Source organism: Sceloporus occidentalis, unplaced genomic scaffold (assembly GCF_023333645.1).
Source record: "Sceloporus occidentalis isolate IW3139 unplaced genomic scaffold, rSceOcc1.0.p SCAF_5, whole genome shotgun sequence".
Lineage (NCBI taxonomy): Eukaryota > Metazoa > Chordata > Lepidosauria > Squamata > Phrynosomatidae > Sceloporus > Sceloporus occidentalis.
In genome coordinates, this window is record NW_028316985.1 from 47,260,479 (window position 1) to 47,281,993 (window position 21,515).

The window sequence follows — 21,515 nt, forward strand, 5'->3', positions numbered from 1 at the left end:
CTTCACAAGTTTTGGTCAGTATAGCAAATAAAAGGATTGTTTATAAAAATAACCCCAAAAAACAAAAAACAAAAAAACTTAGCTCTTCAGTTAATCCATAGCATTTTCCCCAATCTCTGATGTATACCCTTACAGTACTTTAAGGGATCTTTAATGTCAATTTTTCCCTGCAACTGCTTTTGAAGTATTTGTTTTCGTTTCTATTGGCAAGCCTTTTGATGGAAGCTGGAGTATTTATTTCTTTAGAGTCCCACAAAGATAAAGTTTGTCTTTTGTTGTCTGTGTGTGTGTAGTGAAAAAGGTGAAAGTTTAATGCAAAGCATCATCAATAAAGCAAGGATAACCTCGATCTTATATCTTTGAAAACAGAACGGGTGGGGGGGAGAGGGGAGATAGCATCAAAATAAATATGATGAGGCAAAAATGTGCACTTATTTCAATATAGCTATTGATCTTTAATTTTCTAGAATGTAATGGAGATGTAATGTTTTGAGAGTTACATATATTCATCTATTGATCTAGTTAAACCAAGTATAGTCTAAAATATGTCATATGTAGGAATGGTTAAATCACAGTTAATGCTTATTGCGTTAATTGTAAATCAGTATATACTCTTCTAAGATATTAAAATGTTCTTGTTCAGGTAGACACCCCCTCCCTTGGGTAAAACATGTGAGTCTGAAAAATTCTTATTTCAAGTGATTGTTAATAATACAAAATTCATTTATATAATTTTATTTGTCTTTTCTTTATCAAATGTACACAAACTTCATGATCTTTCAAAGCCTGCTCCCTAAAATATCTTTCTGAGTACTCAGAGGAGCTATTTACAGTTGGCCCTAGGTTAGGGGCATAGGATCCCCGTGAAAGTGGAAAAACCACAAATAAGAAAACACTGAGAGAATACCTTTCAAGGAATCGCTAGGTTCCCCAGTACAACTCTGTGGTCAACATCTGCCAAAAACTGAACATAGAATGATGCTGGAGGATCTACAAGTGGTTATAGAAGTGTTTTCTCTAGTAATCTTCAAGCCCTCCAGTACAACTCTATGGTTAATTTCCAGCATAGATGCACTGGAGGACCTAGAAATTCCTAGAGAAAACATATTGATCTAATCCACAAATAATCAAATCTGCAAAAGTCAAAGTTGCAAATGTGAAGTGCCAACTGTATATGACTGGGTGACCCTCATTATTTTGAAGACCCTTTATAGTCCTTGTAGTTATTCTCCAAAACTAATACAAGTTTTAGCTATTGTTTAATATCGCTTGTTCTCCAGAACTATCACAGTATTTCAAGACAGGAAATATGAAAAAAAGACAAATCCTACTGAGCACTGTGTTCACCTTTTCAGAAATGCATGTAAAGTAAAAGCCCACAGTTCTTACTCCATATATTTCTACAGTATCTTTTTATTAATTGCGTCCCACTTTTTATCTCATGAGTTCAAGAAGGTGGACTTCTTTCCCCCTTGATTCCTAGAAAGATCTTGCTAAGAAAAATTGACTGGACCACAGCCATGCTGCCTGTTTCTTGGCAAAGTGCAGATTTGAACAATAATCTCCCAGTTCTCAGTCCAGCACTCTAATGACTACATGACACTGGTTTTCCATATCAAAAAAGAAATCATCAAACCTATTTATATGCTTTCTATGGTATACACAGGTAGCCTTTCACAGTGCAATCTTAGATGTATCTATAGGATAGAATCACTCTGAATGCAAAAGAGCTTGCTCCTAGCTAAGTGTATCTAAGATTGCAGACTATACGTGTAAATTCTGTCGGTTTCCATGGGGACATATGAGGAAACTGCACTATTGCAGCCATTCAATTTCTTCCTTTGGAACCCAAATCATGTTTTAACATGTTTACTAGTTTGTAACTATTTGGAAGTTTTAACAGGAGTACTGCAAATTGGCTTACTATTTCAGTACATACCAAAGTGTCTTTTTGTTACAGAGTCATTGAGCCCAATATTAACCTCCATCAGTAATTGTAATTCATATCCTGACACATTAAGAGCGACATATGAACCAGTCTATGAAATGTTTGTGCTTAAGTAGCTCTTAGTATTCTTGTTCACTAGGTAAAGAATCACAGCTTGAACCCTATTCCAATGCTAGCTTCTCTGTCTTAATTAAGATTGTAAAATGCCAAGCATCTGTGCCACAGTTATTAACCCAGCATTCTAGGAGGTAAGAAACTTTCTATGAACTCAGTAGAGTGTGCATTTCCACTGCTGAAGTACTGTACAGGTTGATTATCCCTTATCTGGAATTCCAAAATCTAAAATTATCCACAAGTGTGTGTGTGTGTGTGTGTGTGTGTGTGTGATAGTGACCCTCCCCCCTGCCCTTTGCTTTCTGGTGTTTCAGTGAACACAGACTTTGTTTTATGCCCAAAGCTTCAGGATTTGTGCATTAGGTATATATGAAACATAAATGAATGCCATGTTTAGAATTGGGTCCCATCTCCAATATATATCACTATGTATATGTAAATGTTCCAAAAAATCTAATAAATAAATAAATAAATAAATAAATAATCCCAAACACTTCTGGTCCTAGCAATTTCAATTATGGGAGACTTTACTTTTACTACAATTGAAGCTTAATTCAGTCTTTCATTGTTCCTTTTAATTGTTTTGTGCAATTAAAGAAGAGTACTTCCTCTTGCAAATACACATCTATTATAGAACTGTAGAGTAATATTTCCATATAGTTAAAACACATCCCAAATCTTGTCCAAAATGCCCTGCCAATTCAGGAATCCACACTCAAAGCATCCCTCCTTTAGGGTTTCACCTGCTGCGGCACCCATTCCCCGCACCTGCCAAAAAATGCCCCTGAATGAGATAACTATCTCTCTCTCTTACAGATGGAGCACTTCAGATGATTGGCATCATAGGCTACAGTCAAACCAGACCCCAGACCAGTAGACCCGTGATGTCTTGGAAGAAGGAGGTACTGAAAGCACTTGGCTTATCATAGTTCTGAATACCAAGAAAGTTATGGCAGTGCAGTGAAGAAATTTGTTGAGTTATGTGAGCATGAAATGCTAAGGGACATCTGGCTAGTGCCAGTTGTACCTTTATTATTATTATTATTATTATTATTATTAAACTTTATTTCTAGAGCGCTGTAATTATACACATTGCAAATTTCTCTATGACAAGGGATTGTCTACACAAACCATTAGAACTATATTGCTGTCTATTGCCTTTTAGTTGAAGGCAAGGCTTTGGCAGGTAATACAGGACATTTTCGGTTCCAGAAAGTTTTGGAAGGTTGATCTAGAGAAAAAGGCAAGGTGACCGATGCAAGTAAACCTTTATCCTTTGAAATTCTCATTGAGCAGAGTATGGTAGAGGATTTATACATCATCATATGAAGCACTGTTGTTTCATGCAGAAAGAAATATATTAAACCATAGGTCATTTCCTCTTACACCTTCCTTATTTATTCCCACACACACTCATTGGTGAGTTCTAGTTTGCCATATACCACTGATCCTTATCATTCTTCAGGGTCTTTCCCCTGAAATTTTGTATTCTTTCTTTGCAAGAATAAATTTACAATAATCTTGATCAGATTTGTTGGAATCTTAGAAAGCATGTTCTTCCCAAATGCTGTGAGTTGCAATCCATTTATTGCTAGAAGTAATTTTCCATAGAATGACAGAGTATAGTCCAAGTAATTAATGCTTTTGTCTCGTTTATAGTATCTCTGACATCCATGGACAGTCCAAGTTGACAGTAAACACAAAATAATGTCACTTTATATATTTCACTGCTTGTATTCCCCTTAGAGGAATTCATATTCTCCAACCCCCTACATCAGAATGGAGAATACCTGGTCAACATGGAATTCTACATTTTCCCTGACAGCTTGTGCATTTTACTTTAAATGAAATAACAGTGTACAGATCTGGGTCTTTATATGCATTCTCCATATAACACACATTAATGGCAATATACTTCGATTACAGCAATCACTTTATCACATAGCATAGTGAGGAACACTTCAGCAACCATGATACAACTAATGAACAGCTGATCTCTGCTTAGTAAAATTCATAAAATCTCTCTCTCTCTCCTGTCTTTGCGTATCTAAGTCTATCACAAAGTGGTAGACCATGACATGTTCTTCTGAGGCTGCTGCCACACTGTGGAATCAACTTTAACTGCCCTGGCTCCATCCTATGGAATCCTGGGATTTGTAGTTTGTTGTGGCACCAGAGGTCTCTGACAAAGGCTAACTATCCCAATGAACCACAAATCTTAGAATGTCATAGCATTACACCGTGGCAAGTAAAGGGGTGTCAAATTTAATTAATTCTGTAGTGTAAACACAGTCTTAGATATAAACGTGTCATAATAAAATTTAGTGACACATTGTCAATAAGTTTATTCTGTTGTATATATAGGAAGAATGGCTCACTTTCATTTTTAAAACCATTCATTACTTTTTGGTTAAGTGCACCATTATGAGTCCATTCTGTGTTTCATTTTAGTCAGAATACACTGGCTTTACTTGAAACTGCTTTTGAAAAAAGTATATTAGAAATATGAGTAAGTTATATATGGGTGTGGTGAACATAACCCATAGGAATAGAAATGGAGAAACATGGAATATACATTGAGGCACAAGCATGTCAATTGTCTATTGAATAAAAGTGTAACAAGATGCTAGCTATCATTTGTTATGTGAAAAACCTATTTCAGTCAGATAGAAATGTCTAGCCAACTAGCATGAATTTTTGACCTGTAGCTTTGATAGAAAGAAACAATGAAATGAAAGCAGACACTTTAGAAACCAGACTTAGCTCCAGTTACATTAGCTTAGACAATGGGAAAATTTTCCTTCACTGAAAATGTTGTCTGTGGCTCAAGAAAAACTCATTGAGGCAGCCTGCCATCTAGCTTTTTCACAGCAAAATAGACTTTCAGACTGCAGATGAGAGAGAGTCAGGAGCAGAGACAATTTTAACTTAGCCATCCCTAATTTATCTCAGGCTTTTTCAATTGATCTTCAGTGCTGCATGCACACTGGAACACCAGATTGCTGTTCTCTGGAACTAGGGTTCTCAAGAGGTGTCATAGCCTGACAAATATTCAAATGGTGCTCATTTTCTTCGGGAGTACTGAGCAGAAGGAATAAAACTCTCCATCAAGTCCCTGCTTTACCGGCAACAGATCAGAGGATACTGTCAGTTTCTTAATGGATTACTGTTATTGGGCAGGTTCTTTCTGAAGGTATGTAATGGCTCTCCCTATTCATTAACCATGCTATTTATCAGAAAATGATCTAATGGGCTAGCCATCCAAATATGTTAGAGAAAATGTTAAGTAAGTAACCTGTATCGATTGAATGGTGATGCCACTTTATTGCAGCATAGTTGCAGGTAAAATAGTCTAAGCTGCTTACTATTGGTCTGTATCTCTCACACTATCACAAAGTGCGCTGTCAGCAATCTCTCTCTTCATCTCTTGCACACACACACACACATACATGTCTTGGGAGCATGTAAATATAAATGCACATTGGCTACTCCGGTCATTTTTTTCCTTTGAATACATGTCATAATAACTGATATTTGTGGAGTTTCAAGGGAATTTCAAGGGAAAGAACAAATTGGATCCCTATGGAAGTAATAAAAAAAACATTTAAAGTTCTGTATATCTAAAAGTGCTACTTAGCAAGATGACATAAGCTTGTGGCAGATTTCCATGAGGGGGAGGCTAATCATCAATTAAATATTATTGCATGGTCAAGGAGTTTATATTCAGATTAACAGCCTGTTGGAAATGAGAGTTGAGGTCATACTCAGCTTGAAATCAGTGTTTCTTGAAATTATATTTGATGTAACATTGCTTCAGCATGTGCATCAATGCTGAACTACATGTACCCAGAACATGACAGGAAAACCATGAAATCAAAATAATATATTAATATTCTTCTCTGTTTTCAATACTATATTGTTGTAGATCACACTGTCCTTCCTTTTTATTAGACATACTGATGTCATATTTCATAAATGCAAGGCTAAATAGGTCATTTCTGGAATTTTTTGACATTGTGTTGAGAAGAGTCAACTAGCTGCAAATTGACAGATGCTAGATGTGTTGTTGACTCAGTTGCTTCTTGCATTGCTACTGTGGATAAATGGAAGGACCATTGCAATTTATGTTGGTTATGTTTGATAGTATAAGACTGAGATGAAAAAAGTTGAAGCATTAAACAACAATTCTTCCTCCTGTTGCTGCTGCTGCTGAATATTTAACATGTAAAATCATAAACAAAGGGAAGTAATGTGTTGAACTCCAGCATTTTATCACAAGAGCCTGTAGAGAAGACTAGAAGCAACCTGAGAGATAAATGGTACTGATATCCTTCAAAGATCTCTTCTAAGACATTTCTTCTTTCCAATGAGAGCATGCGAACTTGTAGTGTAGTACAAACTTTTGACCAAAGTTTTCTAGGATTTTCCAGTGTTCCACTTTTTAAAGGTATCTTTTTGTTTCTTTTTCTTGCCCTTATCTTTTTCCAGCTTTACTTTTAAAAATATTCTAATAATAATAATAATAATAATAATAATAATAAATTATTTATTTATAGCCCACCCAATCACAAGGAATACAGGTGGGTTACAACAATAAAAATACATAGAAAATATAATAAAGTTAAAAATTAGTCCCTTTCCAATCTTAAAGTACTTGCTGATTAATGTAAGACTTCTAAAATTTTTACATTTGGGTTATTCCAAATCTTAAAGTACTTGTTGATTAATGTAAGACTTCTAAAATTTTTACATTTGGGTTATGCCACCAGGGAGCCCTCGTGGCGCAGTGGTTAAATGCCTATACAGTGGTGCCTCGGGTTACGAAATTAATTCGTTCCGCTGTCAATTTCGTAACCCGAAAGGCTTTCGCAAGCCGAATTCCCATAGGCGCTAATGGGGAAAAGCCGCGATTCCGTGTGAAATCGCGCCGAAAAGCACCAAAAGTTTTTTCGTAACCCGAAAAAACTTTCGTAACCCGGAACAATGTTTTCCAATGGGATTTTTTCGTATCCCGAAAATTTCGTAACCTGGGTATTTCGTATCCCGAGGTACCACTGTACTGCAGCCATTCACTCAAAACCACAAGGTTGCGAGTTCAAGACCAGCAAAAGGGCCCAAGCTCGACTCAGGCTTGCATCCTTCCGAGGTCGCTAAAATGAGCACCCAGACTGTTGGGGGCAAATTAGCTTACTTGCTAATTAGCTTACTTGCTGTTCACCGCTATGATCTTTGGAATAGCGGTATATAAATAAAACAAATTATTATTATTACTTATTCCATAAAATCTAACTAGGTGTATCAGTGGGAGACCTATCTGACTGGAAACCCATTTACCCTCAGTTGGAGATGAAAGATAAACAGGGAATACATCTGTCTATTTGTGTCCTAACTATGCCAGACTAGATAGTTTAAGTGTAGTTAACAGTAGATTCCTCCCACATGTTTCTTAATAGAAAAAAGTATTAAATATATTTTGTGTGAAAATGGAACATTTTTGAGTAAAAATATAAAGTATAGAATGTACATTATTTGAACTTTAAAACATCAAGTAAGTCAATAGGTGTCAGTATATTACATCATGGCGGAGGAAAAACTATGGCTGCAGACAGTATTTTCATCCCATCATCTAAAAGTAGTACAGACCTACTCAAGCAATACACATAAAATAATACTGGAATTGGACTGCTGTTTTAGCAAGAAATAATGCTTTCCTGAATGTATCCATAATTAAGTATGATGCTGGGTTCTAGACCATTTCATACTTCAACTGCTTAGCTTGAGGTTGTTTCATTATATAATTGTGCTTATTCTTCTTAGAAGGAAGATTTCAGTTTCTTTTTTTTATTTAGTATTTTTGAGATTTTACAAAACAAAACAGATTTATCTACTTTCGATATATATATATATATATACTTTTATATCTTAGTCATTTTTTTTTTACAAACCCCCCTAAATATCCCCTCAGTGCACCCCACCCCCGGAGCCATTCCCGTCTTTATACTCCATGCAAAATTTTAACTACTCCTGTGGAGGTAATTTCCCAACTTCTTTTCTTAGTACATTTTCAATAAGTTTTTTCCATATTTCATCAAAATCATTTCTTTTCCATAATCCTTTTTTTACTTTCAGTTTACATGTTAATTTGTCATTAATTGCTAACTTCCAAACTTCTTTATACCAATCCTTCAATTTCACATTTATTTTTGTTTTCCAATTTCTTGCTATCATTAATTGTGCAGCAGTAAACAAATTTGTTACAAGGTTTCAGTTTCTGTATCATACATTCACATGACTCAGATAGACTCCAAATTTAAGTGAGAAACCATTTTTTCAAATGTTCTTCATGGTAAGTACAAATGATACCTGGCATTCCCGATTAAAAGTAGCTAGTAATGTGAAAGAGAATTGGCTTAGATTCTACTATCAATTTTAATTAGAATTGATAGTACCGGGCTACATGGACAAGTAATTTGACATAGTATAAACACATGTCCACATATACATATCAGAGCTTTTTCCTTGATGTGTATATTTTTCAACTCTTATGAGATTTTTAAGCTGCTGCTGCTGTTAAACAAGAACTACCACATGCATCCTGAGGTAATACAGTTGTGAGAAGGATGTAGCACATGCCCCACTCAGTGTTTGGTTCATGTCTTGTTTCTGCTTATGTTATTAGGGTACAAGATATATAAGCTTATTTATGTTTGATGATCTTGACTGCATGAAATCTAAGCTCCAACAGCACTACTCTTAACACATTAGCCTCTTAGACTTCTAGTCTATTTCAGAAGTAATATTTTACGTGGCTTTTCATATCATTCTTGGTTTTTCTACCATACAGTACTATCATTTCCTTTGTAATATTGGGCAAATAACACATTGGAAAGGGCCATAACGGTACAAAGTTCAATTCCTGAAATCTATAGACTGGGAAATACTTCTCCATGAAACCTTGGCTAGGTATTGATAGTCAATATAAACAATGCTGTAAGCTGTGTAAAACACGTTCTTTTGACCCCATGAGCCATTGCGTCTAGCGCCCACCATATTCCAGTCAAAAGGAACAGTTGAATGAAAGTTCATATACAGTAACCATCTTTGTTTTTGGCACTTTGACTTTTCTCTTCATTCATTTTTGAGAAATATTAATAATTAAAGAGGTTATTCTCTGTTCAAGGATGAAGAATTTGAACTAAAATTTTCTCCTTTGTTAACTTTCTTAAGAGACAGAGGAATCTTGATTTATTCCCCAATATGAACTGGCCAAGATTCCTAAAAGATTAGTGTATTTGAATATGAAACATTTGAAAACATTGCTCCAGACAACCTGAAAGATAATTTCCATTTTATATTGACCCTCTGTTGTCATTAATTAACTGTTATTAATTAACTGCTACTCTATTGCTTTGCTTTTATTATTATTATTATTAACCTTTATTTATGAAGCGCTGTAAATTTACACAGCGCTGTACATACAATCTTTTAGTTAGATGATTCCCTGCCCTCGGGCTTACATTTTAAAGCAATATGTTTAAATTGAAAGATTAAATAAAGAAACAATGGCCTGTTACAGACAGCCAAAATAAAGCTGCTTCGAGTCACAGTGGAGGTATGGTGTTTCAATGATGCATGCGTCCTAAGAGTCCAGAAGTTGCACCAAAGCCACGCTCCAGCCCTAAGGACTGGAGCGTGGCTTTGGTGTGGCTTCTAGACTCTTAGGACGCATGCATCATTGAAACACTATACCTCCACTGTGACTCGAAGCAGCTTTATTTTGGCTGTCTGTAACAGGCCAATGTCTTTATTTTTAATACACGCCCTGTTAATTTAGTGTGATTGGTCTATTTCCTGTACTAAGAAGTGTACCAAATTTCACATTTCATTTTTTTAATATTAAATGTTTATAGCCCAGGTGACAAATGCTAGTTGTAATAAAGATGAAAATAAACATAAGCTGAGGAGTAATTGCAATTCCATTTAAATTATGTAAAAAAGTGCAATTTCTCTCAAATTTGGTGAATTTTTAGTGGAAATCTTAAATAATATGTTTTCTTTATCTGTTATGATCTAAACGAAAGCAGAAAGTTTTTATTCTTTCTTAAGCTGAATCAGAAAAAAGCTAAATAATGTAGCCTTACATTAATACCAGTACTGTTAGGAAATACTATGTTCTACTACTTCCAGTGGAAAAAATCAACAACCTTCCTGTTTATTCTGTTAATGAGTGATTTGATCACCAAATTGGCTAAATGTTGCACAAAACTACAATGAAATTGTGGGGAGAGTGGCCAGGTTAGTCGTGGTCAATTAGGTCACCAGATTTTCCCCTCAGTGCAAGCATAGCTCCCTTGTTTGCATTAGAAAAGGAAGTGGTGTGTGTGTGTGTGTGTGCGCGCGCACACAAGAACAGGCTAGGAGCTGCAGTAGTGGTTTAAACTCTATCTTAAAGAGTTTTTAATCTTTTAAAATTACAATTTATTTTTTATTTTGTGATTTATTTTAATACTGTAGTAGTTTAATTGTATGTTAATGCTCATTTCTTCATATTTTTATATGTATTGAGCCCCTTTGTGTCCCAATTTTTGGGAAAACATGAGGTATAAATAAATAAACAAACAAATGAATAATATAAAGTTGAAGGCTGTCGTGGTCAGCATCCATAGTTTTTTGGGGGGTTTCGGGCTATGTGGCCATGTTCACTGCCACAGATGCTGGCAAAATGCCAGTAATAAACTCTTCTGGAACATGGCCACATAGCCTGAAAAAAACACAAAAACCTATAAATAAATAATACATTCAGAAGTTGCCATTTCCCCTTCCCCTTCTCTACCAGCTTCATTGCACACATTCACAGGTCAGAATTTCATCTCCCTCTTCTTGACAGGCTTCACATTATAGAAGTGCAGGTGGGTAATCAGAACACAGGGAAAACAAAAGCTATTTGATTGAGTGAGTATGCAAATATGTGCAAGCATTGCAGGAATCCAGAAAAACAAACACCCACAGCTGTTGCAGTTGTGTGACCACACAAATTAATATGGTGAACACATGCACAGAGTAGAAACACTCCTTTGCAGTGATGTGGCCATATAATGGGAGACCTGTGTTGCTTTCCAAACTGATTTCAGGTGTTTCTGGTAGTAAAGGTGTCAAACTGGGGCAGGGATACTATGCAGCAGAGCTGGGATTCATCCCGCTTATAATTAGTAAATATAACAGGTAAATCTTTCTTGAAGGTCCCAATACTAGACTTTGGTCCAAAACTCACTGCAGAAATAATCTAGTTTGAGACAACTTTAACTTCCCTGACTGAGTGCTAGGGAATCTGGGAAATGTAGTTTACTGTGGTGCCAGAGCTCTCTGACAGAGAAGGCTAAATGTCTCACAAAACAACAGTTCCCCAAATTCCCTAGCATTGAGCCAGGGCAGTCTCAAACTGGATTATAGCTGCAGTGTGTTTTGGACCTTTGTTATCTTTAAACAGATTACAAAAATGGGACAGAACAAGACTCAGTCACTTCATTTAGTAGACAAATGTGTTAGACAAAGATTAAATGTTTGAAAACAATGTCATTGCTAGTTTTTTTTAAAAAATAGATTTTTGTCATTGTTATTCTGTAACATAGGAAGCTGTCATATAATGCACCAAACTGTAATATACTTTATCTACTTGAGTTTCCCATCACTATTGACTGTTGACTTGAATGACAACAGCTTTAGCCAAACACATCTGGAGAACAGGGGATGGCTATTCTACAGTGGAGTTTATCACACAGGAGGAATTTCTCTTAATTTTGAATGAAAAGAAAGTGGGGCCAGAATGCATTCACGTGAATTTGCTAGTTCAGCGAATTTATGTGAATTTGAATTGCGTTCAAACTGACTTCCCATTGCCCGAAAATAGCATGCCATTGCCCGAAATTGCATGTGATCACCTCTCACGCAGTAATGTTAAACCCCATGATTGCGTTCAGATTGCCATTGGATTATACTTCCAATTTCCCTTTTCTGATAACATCTAGTGAGCAGCAAAAACACTTGGGTCTCAGAAATGAATCTTTCTGATCCCTACCAAGGAATATACATTTCTCTGTTTTTGCATTCCAGATTTCATGCTAAATTCCATTCCATTTCTGTAATTCAGATTGTGATTAATTTTCTGCATACATAGGTTTGATAATGCATATAATGTAGACCACTTGACAGCTCACTGAGAACAGCTTGCCTGGCACTTTGCAAATAAAATTGATTGCATCTGCTCTGACTTACATTCTATAATTAATACAGATCCAGTGTATGTAACTTTGGTACCTGCTTGTCTAGTAATAATGGATACTTTTCCAATTTTATATTTTGAGCATGTCAACAGGAATTCTAAAGAGGTGAGAGTCACTATGTATGTCTTTAAACCCTTGTCCTTCCTGGTTGATTAATGCCAGAGAGGAAATGGCTGAGTGGGTAGAGGGAGTGGTACATGTCTCACTTGCCATATTACCACACTACACTCTTATAGTACTGCTATTTCATTTTTACTGCTCTGGCTGCCTCCAGTTGCATTCTGAGGTTTGAGCCCTAATAGCTCTCTGGCTGGGAATTCTAAATTTCCCTCCCTAAACTTTAAATCCCAGAATGCAACAGGAGGCAGCCAGAGCAGTTAAAGTGGAATAGCATCACTATACGAGCGTAGTGCACTAATCTACTAAAACAAAGCAGGGTTCCACTATGGCTAAAGGTGGCAGTTGTAAGATAATTGTTGAAAAAACCCTTCCTGAAGCTCATCATATTGAAGAACTACTATCTAGTTTCCAGCATTGGATTTCTGGGCAAGTTACTGGAGGATGTAGTGGCTTTCAAGCTCCAGGTGTTCCCAAATGAGACAGATGATCTAGATACAGTTTAATTTGGTTTCACAAAGACATCTTTGGTTGCCTTGGTAAATGGCCTGTGCCAGGAACTAGACAGGGGAATGGTTCTACTGGACCTCTCAGTGGTTTCTGACACCATCAACCATGGTATCTGGGCTACTTTGCTGGAATAGCACCTGAAGTCATTGTTTTACTAGCCCCATTTTTTCCTGATGAGGCAAACCCAGAAGGTAATGCTGTATAACTCTGACTCTTTGGACACTGACCTGTCGGGCCTGCCTGGGTCAGATTGTTCGCTGGGCCTGTCTACAGGAGCACAAAACTCGCTTGTTGCAGCAGATCCATTGCTTGCCAGTTCATTTCTGTTCACAGTTCCAATTGCTGGTTATAGCCTATGAAAGGAGCAAATCTTTCCTGCTCCTTGTAGTAGTCCATTTGAGACCGTGGCAGGAGGCACCCTTGGGGCCATGGTGTGTGTTCACATCAGCCCTGCATTGACTGGGCTAGGAGTGGCTTGAGGCCACTCTTCGATGCCCATTTGCATCACCCCTTTAAAGCCCAATATGGTTTGGGCCTATGCTATCTGAAGGGCTGAATTCTCCCATGTGAACCTGCCTGTGTTCTGTATTTTCAGGAGAGCCACTTCTCTCTGCCCCAGTTATCTCTAGTGGAAACATAGCCTTCTTGGTGGCTGCTGCCTTCCTAGAGAAACTATACTTGTATCCTCCTTGCTACTGTTACATATAATGAGGAAGACTTTTTTCTTGTGCCTGGACTTTGTGAACTTACTCATGTTTCCATAGATGTGCACAAATTTTTTTTGCACAAAAGCACATTAAATGCAAAATACAATTTTGGCTTTTGTGAAAAATCAGTCTTTTTGTGAAAATACAATTTTTGCAAAAAAAATCACCTAATGGGGAAAAATGTACAAAACCTCTCATTATTTCCCACAGCAATGAGGAATGTGACTTCTTTCCTTTCAAATGTGCAAGAGAAATAAGGAAGATTTATATCCCTAGCATGAAAACAAATTAAATAATATTTTTTTTGAAAATTTTCTAGCTGCATATACCCCCAGATATGTATTTAGGCTGAATTTAGACCAACATGAATCAACACTGAGGGATTATTCAGGCACTGAAGACAGGACTATCAAGCAACCAATATTCACACCATATACACAGAGAGAGGACCAAAATTGGATCAGAAAACTGACTGTTGATGTTCAAAGCTTAAATTTAGTGGAACTAAGCTGACTTAAATCCTGATTCTCTGTTTTAGCTTTTTTGTTGATGGAGATGTTAGTTTTGCTGACAAGAGATTTTAGAGCTAAAATGAATAGTGTGAGCAGGCAATAATCTGAAATGTTACAAAATGCATAAAATATTAAATGCATTAAATAATCACAAGGGTACAAATTTTAGCTATGCAAATCTTTCCTTACAAAATACAGTTTGCAACATATAGAATTGCATCACTGCAGAAATCAGTGAAACATTCGTGTTCTGATATTTTATCAGCCCAAACAATTCTTTGCAGAAATAAATGAAACTCACATTTTCTCTGATGTCCAGTAAACTGCTTGCTCATTTTGTGATATGGCACATGTCAAAAAGAGCTTTAGGGAGAGATTTTCAATAAAGAAGTTCAAAAAGGAGAAACTATTCAATCATGTTTGATTGATTTAATGTTTTTGAGACAGTATTGCAATTTGGGAAAACAGAGTTGGTTTGTTATGTTTTCTGTTCCCTGTATCTTTGAATGGAAGGAAATTCCAGAGACATTATTTTACAAGGTTATTTTCCTTGTAAGAAAAGTACTGATGATTGTGCTGGTGATTGATGGAGGTTCTGAAATATGTTTACTTACAAATATACATAGTGAAGTGGTTAGAGTTGAGTCAGGAAGCTGCAATTCTCAGACTAACAACTTCCACTGGTGCTTCTGGCAAACAAATTCCTAAAAATCTGCTTCACTGAACATTTCCAAATTCAGATTGCCTTGTTCACCTCTCCCACTCTGCCAAACAAAGTATCACAGCTTCCCACCTGTTGGCCAAGCTTTTGCACACCAACCAGAATCCTCCACCCAGCATTGACTGTGGGGACTGGTGGATTCTGGGAGTTGTTATCCAAAAATCTCTCGTTTCCAAATTCAGCTTTTGGCCCTGAAGATCATATCTTGTGCTTCAGTGTTCATCAAGCAAGCATCTTTGGTTCTCCCACTGTGTAGTTATGTATAATGATGGGCATCTGTTGTATACATATAATTTTGGCATTCAAGATAATTATCTAGAAAATTATGAAAGCTCATGCTGCCAATTTCTTTCTCTGTTAGTCTCAAAGGTACTACAAGATCTCTACATACTGATTTTACAGACTAGCATGGCTAATTTTTTGAATTCTATCCAGAAAAAATGTGAGATTAAGCAATCAGAAAAGAGAATGACAAAGGCTGCTGCACCTTCCAGAATAGAGAGTATGCCAGTAGCCTCATGCTCTAGATATAACTGAATCATCAAAGATGATATCTTTAAAGATATACCCATGAAACAAGGGCATACAGAACAATCCTTTATGTGGCTAATGGCCTATACTCATGGGCATGATACCATAGGCCAACCTTATGGTATGCCATCTATGGTGCCATGTCTGCCTGCCACCAAGCTGTGAAAATGCTGCCATCATGTGCCTCTTATCTGCTGTTGCTGCTGCTGTGTTCTCCCTGAAGGCTTCCACCACAGGCTTTAAGGACAGGAACAAGTTGACTGGCTTCACCCATGTGGCCAGATCCCCCTTCCAATGTTGCGACCAGGGCCTTCAGAGGGAATACGGTAGCAGTGGTAGTGGTGCATACCCATGCATTCTGCTGTGGTGGAGTTTTCAGGAAACTCCTCTGCAAACAGCTGGTCTTTTTAAGATCATATTAAAGGCCTTTTGGGCTGGAGTCAGGTCAGAACAGCCAGATTGGAGTCTGGTCTGGTTGATCCTGGCCCCACGCTACTGGCCTACGTCATATTGACATATTGAAATGGAGTCATAATTTGATGGTATGAAACAGCCCCCTGTATTTTTTTTAAGTTGTGTCATTGAAAAAAAATCTAGCAAAGATTCTCAGATATAAAACTTTAAAACTGCATCTTTTCATACTACATGGCCTGTAAAGTCTTATGTTACACTTGGTTAGATATTGACATTATACAGAATTTCCAGCATCTATGAAAACAAGTTAGTTAAGCACCTTGTAATGAAAAAATGAGCCATTCTGTTGACATATTGTGGAAAGAAGAGGACAAAGTTGGTGCAGTCACATGGATTGGAAAGAATATTTGCAAATATTTGAAGCACTGATTAAAAAGGTCTCCCCATGCCATTGTTGGGGATTTCCCATAAGAGGATTCCAGATATCATGAAACTGTTAACTCTCAGGACTCCACCACAAAATTAGTCATGAGGGATTTTTATACTAATTATGGCGTGGTACAGAATGTCCCAAAGGGGTGGGTCTGTGGCACCCCTTTTATCTCTGTGTTGGGGGCAAGGCAGCCTCACCGGCAGCCCTGCACCCCCAATCCGGAGTTTTGCAGGCCACGAAGAAGTGGCAAAATGAGAGGAAATGGGGTGTCCTTGGGTCTTCATGCCCACAGCCATGGGAGAAAGGGGCCGCTTGGCCCCTTTTTGCTTGGCATCATTCCTGCAGCTGTTTGGTTGGTGTGGGAATGATGCGGCATCCAAAAGTAGCTCTGTCTTGGAGCTCCTTCCTATGCTGTGCCCAGGCCACCGTAAGTGGCCTGGGGCGGTGCGGAGTCGTCACACATGCACTGTGCCGTTTGGACGCAGCATGTGCATGATGTCATCATGGTGGCCCCCATATGGGCAGGAGGCTGCCATGATGACACCGCTATCACATACTAAGGTTGTGGGGCCGGTAGATGCTCTGACCCTGAGCAACCCTGCGCAAAGTGCCGGTCTGCACCCAGCCTATGAGAAAAACCTACTCTTTTCAGTGTGTGTATGTGTGTGGGGGGGGTTCTGTCTAGGAAACTTGCTACTCATGTAGGAAATGCCCCTTTTTTTCTTGCAGAAAATCCCATTTTTCCACCCTTCATCTTTTTGTGTGTACTCCCACCAGTACATAATGTGTAGTTTTAAAGAGGTCTGTCACAGCAGGGAGAATGTTTCATGAATTATTTGTTCTTGCAGGCAAGTAAGAATCATTACAAAAATTACATCCCAAGCTGGCAGTTTGTTTATTTTCAAAGAGAATTTTATGTATCTAGTCTATACCACACAGATTGGGCACAGACTTTGTTATAAGTAGAACAGACCCATTAAAACCAATGTTATTTGTGCCTATCACAACTACCTTAAGCCCCATGCAATTCAAAGGACTGTTTTGAAGATGGCTAACTCTGAATCCAACTTGTATCTCAAAAAGTTATTATAAAAGAAACAGGGAAGGGAACTAATATTCTTTTTTTTTCATCCAGTCATCCACATATTCCCCATAAAGCTAATTCCCTCTATATCTACAATGAGATATAGTCCATTACCACAAAGAGAAAGGTAGACTAAATTGTACAGTACATTTGAAGTTTGTTATTGAAAGTTATTTACTTGTGTTTATGTCCAAAGCTTGTTGGAATTACCTAAAACCAATCAGAACAGCAGTATTACTGCAAAACAATACATCTGTTCTAAACAGCAATTTCTTGCTTCATGACCTTTTCAAAAGCAGAGATAGTATGCTTGTGCAATTACCATACATACTCAACTATAAGTTGACCTCATGTATAAGTCGAGAGCATGTTTGCAGGCCAAAATTATGGATTTTAATATGACCCGTCTATACGTTGAGGGTAAAAACCTAAGCATATGTAACAAAGGATGTAAAAGATGAAGCAAAGGGGAAAAAACCCAAAGAACTTAGAAAATTCCTACAGGCATAACTGGTTAAGTTCATGCTAAAGGCTAGGTGGATGAGAGAATAGAGGGGATCGGTGCTTCCATGACAGATTGCACTCTTGCCTTTCACCAGGGAATAGTTCCTTTTTATTGACCTTTGTTGATCTTACATTGACCCATGGATAACTTGACTCAGGTTTTTTGGTCATGTTTTGACTAAAATTTCTAGACCTATACCTGAGTATATACACTAATAATTAGACTTATTTTTTTAGAAGCAGTAAGTTTTGTGCTTCACAGGTACTTCCACCCCATATTGACCAGTTTGGCTAAGGATGCTAATGTTTGACTATTTAATCCTCACAAGTGAGGATTAATTATTTCCTCAGTTTTTTCTGACTGCAGGGGAAAACAAATTCTGTATAGTTCTCACTTAGAATTCCTACATCTCAAAGTGTTTCAGGAATTATTTTGCACAGAAATACACACTTTTGGGTGTGAGTGACAACTGTGGAGTTTCCAGGCAGCCTCCCTTGTGTGTTGTTTGTGTGTGTGTGTATTTGTGCAAGATTGTTTTCTCCACCAAAGAAAGAAAGAAAGAAAGAAAGAAATCTTGCACAACAAAAATCTCTTGTACAGTCTTGCACAAGAAAATCAACTTGCCTGGGTTTTCTGTGCAATACTATAGTTTTCCAAGCAAGGATTTTGTTGTACAAGTTCTTGGACCAATAAATAAACAACAAGAGATTTCCCCTCCACCTGTATGTCTAGTAATGTGTACACATCAAGAAAATGCATCTGTGTGATGGGATTGTAGAATCTGTAGGGGGATTGGACCTGTAAGGGTTGTTTTAAATTGGAAAATTCTCAGGTTAGTGCACCTTAGTCCATGGGAAGAAACATGGTAGTATAAAGTCTTATAGGAATATTTTCAAAGCACAGGGAGTCACATACAGAGTAATCTAAGTTATATGCCAAAGTGAAGAAATCCATCAAGTAGGAAGAAGCTAGTATTGTTTGCAGACAAAGAAATGGCCTTGGCTGCGCTGATTTACAGCTGGCTCAGTGGTTTTGTTTTCAGGAGTTTCAGAGCAGCTCCTGTTCCTTTGCAACTGGTATTTCCATATCCAGTGCTGTACAGAAAAAAAGTGACTGTGTGGGGTCATTCCTACTGCAATTTGCACCGAATTGTGATTCAGAGTATACGACCCTCGTTCTCATTTGAAACCCTATCCAATCCTCATTTGACCAATTCCAGTTGGAATGAAGCGGGGTAAATGTAAAAAGAAAAGAAAAGAAAAGAAAAGGGGGGGAGGGTCCTGACAGTAGTTTAAAAGTGTTTCTTTTCTGAAGAATCAGTTCTGAAGCATGCCCAATAAGTGGGAATGCCAGATCAGAATCGATTCTTTCTCAGGGGAGGGACAAATGGCAGAGGGTGTGTATCAGTGTTGTCTTTTCAGTTTCTTTCTTTCTTTTTTAAAAATAATTAATAAAAAATCAGTATATTGGTAAAGCAACTACTTCCTTTACCAATATATCAATTTTTGAATTAATTCTATTTATTTTTTTAAAAAAAATATCTCTCGCACCTCTCCTCCAACTCCCAGGTCCCCTGGCCTTGCCTTGCTCCCTCAGGATTATTTCTACAGTGCGTAGGCAGCCCAAGCCAAGCTCCCATGAGTATTTAAAAGGGGGAAACCACTTGCCCACGCTGCTGCCGCGCCACAGCTACTTGCCCTGGTGCTTCCCTGCCCGCTCTGCTGCCGCACCGCAGCTTGCCCCAGTGCTTCCCTGCCTGCTCTGCTGCCGTGCTGCTGCCACTTGCCCCATTGCTTCCCTGCCTGCTCTGTGGTTGCACTACCGCTGCTTGCCTTGGTGGTGCTGGGGAGGAGTCTGCCATGATGATTGACACATGAGTGGTGCAAATGGAGCTGACAATCATGGCAAAATAAAGCGATTTTTCTGCCGATACGGAAAATACCTGCTTTATAATGGAAACAGGGGACCTTTTGAATTCAGTTATCAATGAAAAGCAAACCCAGATCAGGATTTGGACTATACTGTAAATGGTAATGACCCCTGTGACAATGTGACATGATCTTCAGGAGTTGAATAGGACACTCTAGACTTCACTTCTGCCAGTTAGCAGAGCTGTCAGCCTCCTCTGGCCCTGATTGGAAACCGTCATCTTGTTTCTCCTTTTTCGCATCTGAAGAATCATAGAATCATAAAAGAGACCTCTTTCAGTTAAAACATGGCAACTGGACCCAAACTAGGATGGATATCCTCAACCCAACACCTCACAGGCAATGTTTGAATGTACTTGTGATATTCTCTGAATTCAGGGATAAGGTATTAAATGAGGTTTCTTGTATATTCATGCATGTAGTTTGACTGGACAGCCCTAAATATCAGACAAAAATATGCAGAAAATGTCTTAACATTTTCATGAATGATGATATTAGGTTCTGAAGGGCATTTATGTCTCCTGGAAGACAACTTAGATAAAATGCTTACTGTGGAATTATGATTCTATCTATCCTATGCAAGAAAACCCTTACCGTATAAATAACTGATAAGACAACAATTAGAGGCAGCCATTCTGATACATTCAAAGCACTTTGAAGTTTCCAATCTGTTAAATAGTGTGATGCTTTAATTAAAATTTAGAGGTGAAGAAAGGTTATCAGCATTATCAATACAAGAAAAAAATACCAATAAAACATCAGCATGTTAATGTTTCAACATAGAACATTTCTGTATTGTAGGTTACAGAGTATAATAGCTACCAAGGAGACATGTTCATATCTTTTTGTTATGGTGAAGTAGAACAAGAAAAGAAAACTGAATTCAGGGGAAAAGTAAAAGGTTAAAGGGGAGTAGATCACAAAGAAGTCTTGGTAGTTCATTCATGTAGACAATGAAATATTTTTTTCACCTTGACAACTCTCCCAGCTTTTAGTGAAAGATACAAAGGTCTGAGTAACAAAACAGAGGGTATATTTAAACAGCCACAAAGTTTTTGGGCAGATTTACAAATTCACACTATGTGAAAAAAATAAGAAAAAGAAGGAAAGAAAAGAAATATGAAGGGGCACTTTGGCCTACTAAGAATAATGTGGGTGAATACAGCTTCAGAGTTGAAAAGAAAGCATGAATACTGTGGTTTACTTAATAAGGAAGCTAATCAGGAGATATCCTGCTTTAATTCAAGCTGAATAAAGACAATACAATGAGGAAAAAGTTTGAAAGAAATTTCATTATGGCACACAATGTGATTTATGAACAGTCAAAGTTTCATTTCCATGTACAAAATGACAACAAACTTGTTGAGAAGTTTATTATTTCCCTGTAGTCCCTGGATGAGTACTGAGAAAGAGTGCCCATCACAATGAGATCATCTGTGTCAGAACTGTTGTTGAGATCAGAGGTCTAAAGGTGTCCAAAAACCTGCAAGTAGATGAGGGGCTCCCTTTGGAAAAAGTGATCATACATTCAGGCAACATGAAACTGCTAAGAAAAAAAACCACCACAATCAGATCTCCATAGGAACAGCACTGCCTATCAGATGGACATTGTTTCTTTACTGAGTGTGTACAGAACAAGGCAGCTAGCTACAAGGTCAGCTCCAAAGGTGAACCACAAAACAAGAGAAAAATGCCCATGTTGTAGTGGGGA

The 21,515-nt window shown here is 37.6% G+C and overlaps 1 protein-coding gene across 2 annotated transcripts in view; it reads left to right on the forward strand.

Annotated features, from left to right (window-relative positions):
• The first annotated feature begins 4,964 nt into the window (after positions 1–4,964).
• MGAT4C (MGAT4 family member C) overlaps positions 4,965–21,515 on the forward strand; it is a 462,300-nt gene continuing 445,749 nt past the window's right edge. For both annotated transcript variants that reach the window (XM_089526797.1, XM_089526803.1), the window contains exon 1: positions 4,965–5,255. The gene's annotated coding sequence lies outside the window, so the exon portion shown is untranslated. The remainder of the gene's footprint in view (positions 5,256–21,515) is intronic.